Below are 15,239 nucleotides of genomic sequence, written 5' to 3'. Positions count from 1 at the left end.
TTAGTAGGGGAGACTGGGGTCAATTGTACCATTTTTTACATTTCCCTTCATAATTTAAAGACCACTTGAAATATACTAGTCATCTGTTGATATTTGAAACCTGTTATATGTGCACTAATTTATAATATAACTGAAATATTTTTAAAAATATAATATTAAAATAAATGCAAGAATATAACAATTACCACCTAGGCAGTGTCAATTATAACACTGAGTAAATAAGTTATTTTAACCTATTAAATCCACTATACAGACAAACTGACAATGAAATGAACGTTGCTTTCGTATAATGTTCACACTTTCTTTCAAAATCTAATATTGTTGAACATAATATTAGACATTGACACATGAGACACATTGTTATTTTATATAAGAAGTATGTTTATTGATATGCTGTCATACTAGAATACCCAATGTACCCTTTTCAAAGGTTAATTTATATTTAAATTTAGTGAAATATGTTCATTTTCTAATAAAAGATTCTCAACACAGACAAACAAGGTCCCATGTGATCTTGCAGTCATGAAAAAGCGTCATATGCAAGCTAACACCTACATAGGTTGTTCCTGTTCTGTTTTTAACCAGTTATATTGATTCAGTGATCTAAACTTAAGACGGCAGGAAAAATATAGTGTTGTATCTCATCTTACAAATGTCTCGGTCTCTCAAGCAGCTCAAGATGATGCTGTTGTGAAAATAAGAAATAATAAGAATACACTGGAAAAAAATTAACTGTAGATCCTTGTCGAAATAAGGACCATCAGGGTCATCAAACCACCAAGAGTTTCTCCAAATAGCAGGACAGGGGCCTGTGGAAACGACATAGAGTCAATGTCAAAATGTTTCCAATAGTCGCACTGAAACACGTCCTGAAACTGTGTTATTAATTTGGCCAGCACAAGTGTCCTTATTGGAGATCGTCAGATATCATCATGTCAACATGCCGCACAGCTCCTCAGAGCTCAGAGCTGGCATTGTACCCAGGAAGCTTAATTTAATACATCAAACCTCTGGACCTCTTTGACTAAACATCAACAGTGCTACACTTCGGCACATCACTATTAAATACACATCAGTGTTTCTGACAAAGAAATACAGCAAAACAATCCCTGTTTGTCTGCAGACGGCAGTAAATATAAAACGTTTTTTATTGAATAGATTCTGGAGAGGGAAAAACACACACTCCTCATTCCTTCTCCTGCATCTTACTCTTCTTGCACACACACATACAAACACACACCCTCCCACTCACGACCACACTCTCACTTCCCCTCTTATCCGATTCAGCTGTGACATCATCTTACTCCTTGCTTTGTCTTTCTTTGTAGCATTTAAATGTGCAGATAACTTAACTGACAGCAGACCTGGAATACCCTCCAAACAAGAAGGGTGTTTGTGTGTGCCAGAGGGCTGAGGTGTGTGTGTGTGTGTGTGTGTGTGTGTGTGTGTGTGTGGTTGAAGTTGGATGGGTGTTATTTTTCGGTGATTGACTGTGAATAGAGGATCCAGATAAGTGCTGCAGCAGTGCTGGTTGTTTTGGAGGTGTTTTTATTAATATGATCTGGCATCTGGAGTACGATCTGTGGTATGATGAAATCCATATACGATGAGAAGTACTGGACCATCTTCTTGTTGAAAAAATCTTTCCTTCCACATGCCATCACACTGTACAATAACAAATAATAGCCTGGTTCATTACATACTGTCTATGCACTTTATGTGTTTTTTATGCACACTGTTCATTGCACCTTATTTGTTTCATAGCACCAACATTTTTATACTGTATATTTATATTTATTCTGAACTGGAATTCTATTCTACTCCTTAATACATACTCCTTCTTTAGACACTTTATTTTTTATTGTATTTTATTGTATTTTTATATTATATTGCTTGAAGTATGCCTAGGTTGTTCTTTTTATTTAATTGTGTTGTCATTGTCTCTGTGTGTAATGCTGCTGCTACACTGTAATTTCCCAGCTTGGGATAAATAAAGTATATCTATCTATCTATCCATCTATCCATCTATCCATCTATCTATCTAGAAAGCATCTGGGCTGACTGTCCTGTCAAATCAAACAACAACAATGATTAAAGAGTCACATTGATGTATTTCAGAGAGCACACGCGGTCTGAGGCTTTTAAAGGCAACGTAAATATTTTACAAAGTCTCCAGAGGAATTCAGTCACACAGAGTTTGACTGATATACGTGCAGGACTGTTTTTTGGACAGGCACAGTTACTTTCTGGAGTCATGGCGTTAGCGTAAAGTAACCAGCGGTTTATGGTCCTGCACATAGATATTGTCGAGAAAATTAGCTAAATTTTGGGGAAAATTTTGCTAAAATTATAGGTTAAGAACACGTATGAAATGTTAAGCAAACACTTTAACTATTCTACAGCCTGGCTGATATGGGATTTTTGAGACTGACGCTGATACAGATCTTAGAAGAGGTATATCATCAAATCATAATATTTTTTTGAGCTTGAAGAAAAAAATAGACCTTTTTTTGCGGATTGTGCATTGAATTTAAAAGCAACATTTCCTGCATTATATATGGTGTCAAAAAGTTTTCATAACCACACTTATCAGACAGCACATACACAATTCTTGTAGTCTAATATCAGCTGATGGCATCTGTCAACCGATTTATCTGTGGGGCTCTAGACTATTTGTGCACAGAGATAATTTCGTATCGGCAGAATAATAACTGTTTTCCTTTTGTGATGAGTCAAGAGAAACAGTTATTGTTATTCTGCTGATGCTAAAAAATGATCTCAATTTCCCCTACAATATTACCTGTTAATTAGTTAGAGGTGATTTTTGTTATGGTTGGACAGAGCCACGCTGTTTCCTACCGTTTCTAGTCTTTGTGCTAATAGTCCGGCGGCTTAGGACCAGATTTGGGAAGAAAGGGGACACTTCGGACAAAAGCACTACATTTTTTCCACATGCTCTCTATCACTATAGGTTTCAGTTTTTGGTATGAGCCACTTCATCAAGATTGCAGATCGGAGATGGCAGCCATATAAAATCTATGAGAACCAGTATATCTTCTAAGCCACTTAGAAGGTCAATCTTAGTGTCAAAATATACATTTTCTGGGTCAAAGAATAATTTAAAGCTACTGAGAATATCACTAGATGATCAAATAGATATGTTCATTTTGGCCATGTATTTACATAATTATTAGATTCCAAACATTTTCAGCTCATGATTCTCTGCTGCAGCACTTGAAGCGAGTTGCCTACCAGTCTGGGTGAAAATGAACATTTCTATTTGATCAAATAATCATCTAGTGATATTCTCAACAGCTTTAAATGATTCCTTGACCCAGAAAATGTAGATTTTGACACCAAGATTGACCTTCTGAGTGGCTTGGAAGATGTATTGGTTCTCATAGACTTTATATGGGTGCCACCTCGGATCGGCCATCTTGATGAAGTGGCTCCTACCAAAAATTTAAACCTATGGTGATAGAGAGCACGTGGAAAAAATTTGGTGCTTTTGTCCAGCGTGTCCCCTTTATTTAGCTAAGCCGACTATAAGCTAGGCTAACCAGCTGCTGGTTGTAGCTTCATATTTAATGTGCAAACATGAGAAGGGAATCGATCCACTCATCTAATTCTTGCCAAGAAAGCGAATAAGAGTATTTGTTAAAATGTTAAAAATATACTTTAACAAACTAAAATGAAGCATTTCAGTAACAGCCCAGCTGTACAGAGTGCACTGCCTCACCAGTATTTACTCCTCATCATGATATTATTTCAGTGCTGGAGGGCAGAGACTAACAAAATCGCTAAATGAAGATAATATGACAACACCATCTGGCTCGTTCCAAGTGGCCAGTTTACTGAAAGCAGTGAGAACACAGATGAGGTTGCAGCTTGTTGGCTCTTTACTTTAAGACTGAGCTGAGGACATTACATATTATTGAGTATTTGTCTTGTTTGTGTATGAGAAGACTTGTTCTGGCAAAGAGAAGATGAGTCACTTGATGGTCGTCACTGAAGCATGAAAGGGGTGCATCGAAATCTCTTAATGGCTTTAGGGCTCTGGGCCAAGTCGTTTTTATTTTTTCTTCAGGAGTTCTCGGGGGAACTGAAAAGCCTCTTCCCTTTTTTTCTTGCAAAGTTGGTAAGTTTTGCTCTGCCAAAAATGATGTTCAGGGCACAAAGTGCAAAACCAACTGAATTACTTCTTAGGTGTCTGATTTATGTAACAGCTCATGGTAACTGTCAGCGAGGTCTTAGGGATGGACAGTCAGAATCAAATTATGTGGAGGAAAACAAAGTTTATGAACATTTAGTGGAGCTGTTTCCAGACATAAAGAGCTTTCATGTGTCCACTAACTGGCTGCGATGATACTTTAAGCCGTATTTCAGCACACGGCTAATAAGAAAACTTGACAGGTTCAGAGGGAACTTTTCTCTCCCTACTCTGTGTTGTAAGAAAACACTGATTTCACCATGTTGCACCATACTCCAGAGCTCTCTGTGTAACCGACCGACGAGACGTCTTTATCAGACCTGGAAGCAGGAACAAAAACTCGTGTTGCATAAACGTATGATGCAACATCTCAGGAAGTGAGGAAAATCACTGCTTCATGTGTTTATATATTGTGTATAAATATTTTTAAACACATTTATTTCCCAGTGGTTCTCTTTCACCTTGTTAATAGACTTTCAATGGTGTCATAAATTCAGCGGTTCTTTAACAAAAAATAAATAAAAAACAGCAGCTCAGTATCATGAAATGGAAATTTGCCGCATTATAAATATATAAATATTGTATTGGCATCTTCACAATACACTGCCCCTTAAACTATCTTATGGGCATCTTTTTGAGAGAAGAATTGCACATAAAATATGCATTAAATATGTAGTATTGTGTACTGTGCATTTCCAGTTTTGCAACTGGGGAATGTGCAGTGAGTGGTTTGCAGTATTTTCTTCCAGCCCTGAGTAGTACATACAATCTGTAGCCTGAGAGGGGGCACTCGGGGCAAATAAAGTCCACGGAGCACTTGCTGGTCCTTGTGAAGCTTTGTTAGCTTCTCTCATTTGAATTTTGGTGGCTGGACATTCAGAAAAACTCTGTTTTTAGTAAATAAATCACACTGAAATGACATCCTTGAGCCTTTCAGGATTGTTTAAAGATGTTTGAATTGGGTTTGGGATCAGTAACAGCCAATTAAAGCATATCGCTTTGCATTACACACATATATAAACAGGCTTTCAGTGATCAGAAAGTATTAAGTTAGCTGTTTTAACTTGTGTAGTTTCAGTCCTTACTGCATAGGAACCAAGGTTATTATAGTTAACGAAAACTAACGAAATAACAAAAACTAGAATTGAAAAAACATTTTTGGTAACTGAAATACAAACTGGTTACAAAACTAACTAAAACTAACTAAAATTATAGTTAAAATGTCCTTAGTTTTCGTTTTTGTCAACTTTTTTCATTCATAATTCAGTGTTTCTATTTGAACATGCAACACATGGTAAATATGTTTACTGAGACTTGGATGTCTGCACTCGAACCAAAATTCAAAACACCCAGAACTGTAAGAGTTAATAACCTTATTGGGGCTGAGATGGATTACAAAAAACTAAAACTAACACTAAAACTAATAAAAACTAAACTAAAACTAAGCATTTTCAAAAAATAAAAACTAAACTAAAACTAGAAAACTCACTCTAAAAACTAACTTAAACTAACTGAATTTGAAAACAGAAATTCACAACGAAATTAAAACTAAAACTAATGAAAAATCCAAAACTATTATAACCTTGATAGGAACGGTAACACTATGATGGATGCATAGCAATGCAGCACAAGCTGAAGCACAGTGACTGGTTTAGGTGCAAAGAGCTGTGCAGTGGGGATGCATGATATGGATTCATTTTCAGCTGATACTAATAACAATGACCTGTTCTAACGGCCCATACCAATCAGTCAATTAAGTATCATTCTTTAGAAATCACTATGTAAAAACAATATGATCACATTTAGCTACAAATCTGCTTCTTTTAATTAAAGATTGAAATGTATTCAAATGTTTTTTAAGTATTATTATTATTCTCGCTAACAATCATAAATGGTGGTTATTTCAGCACATGTAGCCATTATCTATCACTTTTATGATATCCAGTTACCATCAACAAAGGGCAGTTTTCCATTTAAAAGGATCTTGGAGGGTCTGAGGGTCAGTTTCAGTTTCCCTGTCTCAAATTTTCATCCAGAGATTTAAGGTGAGGATCAAGTTATATTTTTTTCCATCTTCTTTCCTTTGAACCTTCCTTAAATGAGCCTCCACTGCGTCTTATCTCTAATTCTCACCCCAGGCAGACGATAATAATAGTGCTTCACAGACATGACTCACTTCTCATGACAGAGTGGAGGGCTCAGGGTGAGACGCTCCATCCAGAGATGACAACTTCACAACTGCCCACAAACTCACAATATAGTTATGTACAGTTAGTCATGTCTCTGCTGGAAACCACTAAGTCCTCTATAAATGCATGTGTATTTTTGTGCTGAACCAGCAAAAAAAAAAAAAAAAGAATCCTCATTGCAGCCTCACTTATAGGATGACATTTTAACTTTGATTTTGGACCTTTTACAGATTACACAACTAAGAGTCACTGGTGAGTCTTCTGTGTGAAGAAAATGAACATCGTCCCATTAATCCCCTGATACAGATTATTTCTGGTTGCAGCATAAAAGAATGACCTCTACTCAGAATATCAGAGGCGATTTAAGGATTTTACTTAATGAGGTGGCCTGGCTCAGGGTCACAGTGGACTAATGAGCAGAGGCACAGCACATCTTTCAGGCCCTGCGTGTGTGTGTGTGTGTGTGTGTGTGTGTGATTTCTGCTCTTTTAATGACACAGAGTGAATCTATATAAGGTGCATGTGACTGTTTTATGCATTGCATGCACATCTCGTACACTGCTTTTAGTGTACATTTTCAGAAAATGAAGCACTTTCTTAGTCACTACAAGTGAGACAGAAGCCCTTTTCATACTGGGTGTCTGCAAAAGTGCTGCAAACTTGCTGCAAAGAGCTTGGCCATCATTTTGCAGCAAGTACATTAAAAGCAATAATGGTAGAAGAAAAATTCTACATTCTCAAGCAAAGTTGTTCTGCATTTTGCTGAACATGAATCGATTTCTGTCCGACTCAAATGAGAGGCTTGTTTCTGATGATACGGTCCACTTCTTTTCTTATTACCCGGGTGATGGTCGCACAAATAACGTGAATCATATTTTCCATCTTGCTGGTTCATATCATAGACTGTATATAAATAATGGACATAGTCACTGTGACATCACGCATTGGTTTGTGGACTGCCCGTTGGAAGCATCGAGTTCAGCGTTACACTAGTCGCCATCTTGAAAGGGTCAAAGTTATGAGACCAAACCGGTAAACGTTCTTTTTTATATGTATATAATGTTATATATAACTTTATTGACATGTTGTTGGATACGCATTGTTCTGCTTCTCTCCTGATGACGGGTCGCCTTGTTAGTGACCTGTCAATCAAAGGTAGCCACGCCCCAAATCATATGATTCTTTATCTTCTATTTTCTTCTAAATAGAGCCATTATTAGAACTATTAACATCATATTCTCTTGAAGATGATTTTTTACTAGCGATTGAGACCATAGTGTTGTCCTAAAAAAAAATTCCAAGGTAATAAATCAATTAGAACTTTTCTCATTTTGCAGTGAAATGAATGGACAAAAATGATTTTGCAGTCACACTTAGCACCCCCTGCTGGAATTTTCGGTAGAATGCAGCTTAAGGCACTTCCTGGTTTGCCTCCTTGCTCAGACACAGAGGTTGCCGGCTGGTTCATATTCATCCCGTTTGGAACAGTCTCTGCAATTTAACGCCTTTGTTACTACCTCTGTCGGTGGCAAGAGTCAGGATCACTTGGATCACATTACCGCCGTGTAAATATCACGGGTGAAATGGCATTCTGAAAGGGGCTAAACTCTCAAAGAAGAACATAGTGTTTGTTTTTTTTCATTCTAAAGCAGGGTTTTACTTGGTGTAGTGCTGCCATTGATACTCAAACTGTACTGTTGATTTATAGTTCTGTGTTAGATATTTTCCAAGTGGTTTCTCCAGAAGCTTCCACACAGCAAATGTATGAATTCGAATTGACAGAGAGTGTCAAGTGTTCCAGGAATATATGAACCCAGGGGCGTGTTCAGCCCGTAACTGTAGGCTACTGACTGTTTATTTAAATGAAAACAGTAGTGCATTGATGTATTTTAATTACAGCGGGCTTACACACATGTTGCTGTTGTTTGGGTGACACCTCTGACATTCCCACCAAACAACAGAAAACTGACTTCAAAGGGCAGTCACTTAATTATGCATAACTTTAAGCCTTAATATAATCTAAATGGGTGAGTTGTATGAAAACCAGTGTTGTCATAAAGGGAGAACATTGGCCATAGAGACCTAAGCAGGTGTTTGTACCAAGCTGTTAACATGTTTATTTCTGCTGTAAAGGTGGGCATTTGAACTTGGGGGTCTATGGGGGTTGAGCATCAGGCTGGTGATGAAGGAATTGCAGCTTTTGGTACTTCTGCATTGGTTTTATTTTTCTGCTTTAGAGGTTGCTGCTTGATTTCAACTAGGGATGCACGTGATATATCATGTTATTGGAAAATGATTATATACTGTGCTCAATATAATTAGATTATTGCCAATAAATATAACAGACAATGCAAAGCCACATTTCTGTTAATTGACTTAACAAAAATGTGAAATTATCATAGTTTTTCTTATCTGTATCGGCTGAAAAAGATCCATATCATGCATCCCTCATTGCAATTTCTCCATATCCTGGAGAAGCAAGCTGGATTGTGACCAACAAAGACAGTAAAATATATATATTTAACTTTGTGATACCTGCAGTTGTTATCCAGCAGTTTTCTGTAGCCTTTGAAGGTAAAATGTAAGTTTTACACTAGAGATGTTTAATTAACTTTATCACAGCTCACAAGTGTGTGCTAAATAATGTTTCGTTCAAAAGTCTCAATCACGTGTGGTGCAGATGACAAATCTGATGCTTCCATGTCTTTCATGTTTCAGTCACATTTCCATTATGAGCCCTGTTAATAATTTATGATGATTCTTTTATCTCTTTCTCACTTTCACTCTCTCTTTGATGCAGTAGGTGAAAAGTGCAGGAGTGTCTCGAGTGGTGACGTCTTGTTAGGAACAATATGTTCCTCGTGTCGACTTTAATCCACTCACATTAGTTGCACTCGACACCAAAGACAGTCGACACAGAAGGTGGTGAATGTACGTTGTTATGACCTTGACCTCATGATTGGTTTTACAAACATGAAGGAGGGCTGAGAGTGATGAAGTGATAAATGATGAGAGGTGGAGATAATAGATGTTGAAGGCAGAGAATAAAGGAGGAACAAGGCTTGCAAATCCATGCAATTACCTGGGAAATACACAGGCCAAATCAAATGGAAACACCTGATTCTCTTTTATAATTGTGCCTCAAAAATACATTGTATCTGCTCAGTTAAAAAAAATCAGCAATGTCAAATATTATGATTGTTAAATGAAGCATTTTCCACAACTACAACTGTACATTCACACAGATAAACAAAACGTTAGTGCAGATTATCTAACAATTGCATAAATCTTAAAGAGATGCAACTTATGACTGCTTATTTCTGCAAAAAAAAAGATTGTTTAGACTATAAATTCAATGCACATCAATGTCCCAAAGTCTAAGGTGACGTCCTCGAATTGTCTCTTGACTTTGTCAGTCCAAAATTAAATTACATTAAATTTAAATTACAACAAAAAAGTTTTTGCTTGATAATTAATTTATCATTTAAATAATTTATTGTTACTTATTATTTTCCACCAACTAATGCAATACACATTTAAACTAGTTTGGCAGTATTTAAAATAAATGCTTAAAAAACATGAGTCATATTTTACATTGTGTGCACTTTAACATATTGATCTTCTGCACAATAGATGGTACATACAGTATATATTGAATTATTCTGGACTGTAAACAACATAATGAAACAGATGCTTTTTTCACTTTCTAAGCAGTGTTTTCTTGCTGATGATTTTCTCTGAAAAATAGATGCTTTTTAGTAATTGCAGTTGGAAAAGGGCAGTGGGCCATTTCAAATGTCAATATAATCAGATTTAATTTATGCGTCTCTCTACAAATATCCCTGCAGTTATTGTTACATGAATATGTTAAGTGGTATAATCAAAACCTCCCGAAGAGGACGACCAAAATGTCTCTCTTTGTCTCCTCACATGTCCTTTAGTTGTCTGGACAGACCTGGCTGGTAGGAAAACACACAGAGACAGGGTACCGTGGATTACATCAGCTGTTATCAACCTTGGGGTCGGGACCCCAATTGGGGTCGCGAGATGATTTCTGGGGTTCGCCAAATAATTTTGGAAGTCAGGTCTGTCTCCACTGTGTTAAAGTGTTTGTCTTTTTGGTCACTTAATGTCTTTTTTTGGTTATTTTGTATCTTTTTTTTTCGCATTTTGTGGTCAATTTGTGTCTTTTTTGGCCATTTTGTGTATTTTTTGGTCATTTTGTGTCTTTTTTGATCATTTTGTGGTCAATTTGTGTCGTTTTTTGGTCATTTTGTTTCTTTTTTGGGTGATCTGAACTGTGCGTGTGAGATTGTGTTCAGTGAGCGGGGGTCACGGACAACATGCATGTTAAATTGGGGGTCACGACTCAAAAAGGTTGAGAACTACTGGATTACATCATCTGTCTGTACTAGGGATGGGCGTTTGGAATAAAACCTGCCAACTGGAGCATCTATGATGTTAACCATCAATTAAATGATTCGTCTCTGTGTATAAAAACATGCATACCTGGGCAAAATAAAAGATATATACACAGTGCTATGCGAAAGCCTGTTCTGATAACGGATGCTTTTATTTTTAAAAGACGAAAAGAGACTTCCTGTTGATCGTAAAAACTAACTCAATTTCGTAAAACTAACATTAACTCATGTGAGGTGAGACTGTAAAGATAACGTCAAGTAGTTCAATGTTTTATGTTTTAGCCCCCAAAGAGGCATGAGGTTAGTTTTCACAGTAATCTTGTATATTTAAGTGTGTTTTGTGTTTAAATACGTTTTGGATAAAATTAAACCTAGAAATTCATGCTAGCAAGGTTTGATACAGTAAGCTAGTTTTGCTCAAATTAATACTCTTGTATTTCTCGGTGTTTTATAATTGTTGTTATTGAAGTTTGAGTTTCATTTTGCAAACTGTAGCTTTATCCAACTTAATTCTCAGCTCATTGGCTTATTGACGTACGGACGCAGAACTGAACGATCGGCCGTGTTTCAGTTCAGTGAGTACTGATACGCAGTCATAGATAAAATTATAATTAAAAAATACACAGATTGATTAAAATCTCCACGTGATCGATCAAATTCTAAATGACCATTAATTGATCATCAATTAATTGTTCCCATTCCTAGTCTGTACACACTCCTAAATGCATGATATCATTAAGTTAGGATCTAAATATTTTAGATTCCCATATTGTGCAAAAGATGCACAATAGACTGGTAGACTCAGATGAAATGATGTAGTTGATATACTGGTGTGAAGTATCATCTTTTAGTAGCAACAATCAACACATTGGACTCATTTTGTTAACGAGGCTTCAGTTCCATTAAGTGTCCCATTAAACAGACCCCGGGCCTGACTCTGCTTACCTAAATGGAATTCAGTCGTCATTAATTTGATTAATTACACCTTAGTTTTTTCTGTTTGAGAGCAGTAAGTAAAAAATAATTAAAAATGAAGGTGATGAAAATGCCTGTGAGTTGAAAAATAGAGCGGGGAAAAAAAAATAGTGATGAATTATAAAGTGATTTGATTAATTTTAAGCTGATTTAATTAACGCAGTCACGATATGATGAAAACAGCCTCGTTCCATCATTCTCCTCATATTACATTCATCATTTGCAACACAAGGTTGCCATTTGTTATTTCAGGAAAGTGGCCTCAAGGGCGGGGGTTACATAATATTACTGAAAAAAATTGATGAAAAGTGATTAAAATGCTTCTAAATTTATAATTGCAGTGATGAAATGTGAGCAGAAACATAAAATGATAAGGCGTCAATTGATCTGATAAACTTGATTTGACATTTTATTGAAACAGTTTTGCTTTGACAGTTCTTCTGTTAATCCTTAAGACATTTAATGTTTCCACCTAAAATGTCAATCAAAATTCGATTCCACTCCACTAGCCATCAGGCCAGTTAGCTAACATTGTCATGTTTTCAAAAACATTATGACAAAGTTGAACCATCACATTTACAGAAAGCAGAGAATGTAATAGCAACCGTTAGGGGTGGCCGGTGCAGAAAGAAGAAAAGGAAGCTGGATGTATTGCTAGTGAAAATGACACCTCTGACTCTGCACTGGTGGATGACAGATGGAATACATTAGCAGCATTATCTCAATGTTAAACATATATTTACGCAAAGCTATATATAGATTCACTGCAAAAAAAGAAAAGTTGGGTGAACTCAAAATTTCAAGGCAACAAACTTTGATAAAATTTTAAGTTAGACAATTAAACTAAATATTTTAAGTTTTGTTTTTGAGTTTGCCCAACTCTGAATTTCTCTGGCACGATTGTAAAGCCGCTATGAATGTCAGCTAATGTTGTCACCACAATTTTGAGTTAGCATTGATACGCTAATGGCTACTCTTGTAGCTGTAACAAGCAGCGCCGCTAGCATCAGTTAGCAGCTAGCATCAGTTAGCCGCTAGCATCAGTTAGCCGCTAGCTTTCGCTAATGACCGAATTTCACAACAAAGAAATAAGAGTTAGCAGAACTATTGTCCCTTGTTTTGAACCCCAACTTAAGTAACAACAACTCAAAAACTTGTTTTTGAGCAGACAACTGGCTTCCTTTGTTGTGCTAACTTATTGCTACATTATTGCCCTAAATGTTAGTAATTTATATTTCCAAGTTTTACCAACTTAAATCACTGTTTTAGGCCAAAAAATACGAGTCGGCTTTTTTGCAGTGTTCACACAGATATTTTGACAGCATTAAGCACTGAGGAACAATGTGACAGCTGCTGCCACCTCATCACAGGACACCTGCTGCTCGGTGCAGGTGCCAGTCATCTCTCCTCTTTCCAATTTTATTTTTTTAGAGGAGCAATTAGTTTACATCACCAGCTGCTGAAAGGTTTGGAAGAGTCCACCCAGTCTACAACATTTGCTGTTTGAAATGTCTGCACAGCAGCAATGCACATTCATTTAAAGCATTTATTATCCATGGCAATGCTGCAGAGTGCATCAAGTTGAAGCTCCTTATGCCAACATTCAAAGTCACTCATTGATTTGGCATCCAGTTGATTCCTGGCAGAGCTATCAAACCCCACTCACCACATACATCAGAAAAACATAATATCTATAATAGTTTGACCACAACACACATTTGTTTTATTGCAAGCAGGTAAACAAGTTAATAAGTATGGGTTATTATCAGTGTTTAGGCTTCACAGGCCCATAATAAACCAAATGCTCACCTAATTCCTCTCAAAAACCTTTTATTGGTTAAAATGGGAACAAACCTCAGGATTGGATCACAGGGAACCCCTTTAGGGCTAAGAGTCTCCATGTGGACCAGTGATAGTTACACACTGGCATGCAAAGTAGAGCCAAACAGATATATCGTAATTGAATTGTGGCTAATGGATTCAATCGCACAGCTGTATAAAAATGAAAAAAAGTCCACCAACAATAGCTCTTTCCCTCACATATTCTGTCCAACAGACAGGACAGGAAGGACAGCATCAACAGCGTGACATTTGTTTACAATGCTTGGCGCGCTTGATAAAGCACAATGTGAAAGCAAAGCAAATGAAATGAAAAATGCAGGATTGTTGCAGCTTCACCACTGAATCACACAGCGTCCACCAGACTAAGGAGTCAGCGAGAAGAGAAAAGCTCCTGACTCTGTGATTCCACTAAACATTAGTCTCCAGGAATGAGACGCATGCCAATGGCGGATGTGACTTATGTAAAGGCAGGAGTTGCATTGCCAGGAGGAGCACTGTGTGGGCGATGGGATTTAGTTGGTGTCATCTGCAGAAACGCTGCCTGCACCTGCATCGCAGAGGCACCATGCTGCTTTTTCAGGTTAAAAGAAACCACAAATAATCTCTTTCGCATGACTCCATTTACGCTGAAGAAGTTTAATTTAATTGCCATCCCTGCTTCCTAAAGGGCTTTTTTTTTTTTTTTCTTGAGCGTGTGTATTTGCACTGAAAAAGTCCTCAGACAGTAAAAGTGTCATCATGGGTGAATTGAGTGTGTTGAATTTCGGAGGCATGAAGATGAATCAGTCTTTATTCCCCTCTGCCTGGTTGCCATGGTAATGATTATACTGAATGATGCCGTTAATACATTTTTCATTCTTCATTCTGCAAAAACAGCAGGAAGCAAAATGCTCCAAGTCGATGCTCGCTGCTAGTTGAGATATTTGAGAGGGATGTTTGAAATGAACAAAAAAAGATGGTTAAAATAAAGGTTTCAGCAGATGTATTATTCTTTTCCTGTCATAGGAAAGACAACAGTATAATCTTACAGAGTGTTCCAAGTGATTATAAAGTTAAATTCTTACTGCTGAGAGAACAATAATCCTGCAGTGTTTCAGGGTGCTTTCACACCAACAGCAGTTGGTGCGCACTAAACAGTCCATTCGAACCAAAAGCCCTTAGTTCGGTTCGTTTTCGTTGGTGTGAAAGCATCAATCGCACTCGGGTGCGCACTAAATCAAGCGGACCGAGTCCTCCAAAAAGAGGTGGTCTCGGTCCGCTTGATTCCGCACCAAATGCCAACCTCTGGTGCGGTCCCTCTGGTGAGAACGCAAACCTGGACCAACTCAGGTCTAAACGAACTATTCGAAATGCACCAATGCCTAATTTGCGTGCTGCCTGTATATTCCCCTACATTCATTCATGTCATGACCTACCAACACATGGCTAATTTGAATATTCAAATTAGCCATGTGTTGCGCAGCTGCTGAAAGAATGTTGGGGAAACACTGGTATGAAATTAATTTAATCTGTAATATACATGTTTCATTCGATCCAACCCCATACATTTCAAAATACTTCTCAGAGTACGCATACTGATAACAATATCATCCACATCAGCAG

At 37.2% G+C, this 15,239-nt stretch overlaps 1 protein-coding gene across 1 annotated transcript in view; it reads left to right on the top strand.

Moving 5' to 3' along the window:
• LOC131963187 (guanine nucleotide-binding protein G(i) subunit alpha-2) overlaps positions 1-15,239 on the top strand; it is a 78,962-nt gene that overhangs the window by 1,233 nt on the left and 62,490 nt on the right. The gene's annotated exons all lie outside the window — the stretch shown is intronic.

Source organism: Centropristis striata, chromosome 3, assembly GCF_030273125.1.
Source record: "Centropristis striata isolate RG_2023a ecotype Rhode Island chromosome 3, C.striata_1.0, whole genome shotgun sequence".
In the NCBI taxonomy this organism is placed as follows: Eukaryota; Metazoa; Chordata; class Actinopteri; order Perciformes; family Serranidae; genus Centropristis; species Centropristis striata.
The sequence above is the reverse complement of the archived record's forward strand: the minus strand, read 5'-3'. Positions and strand labels throughout refer to the sequence as shown.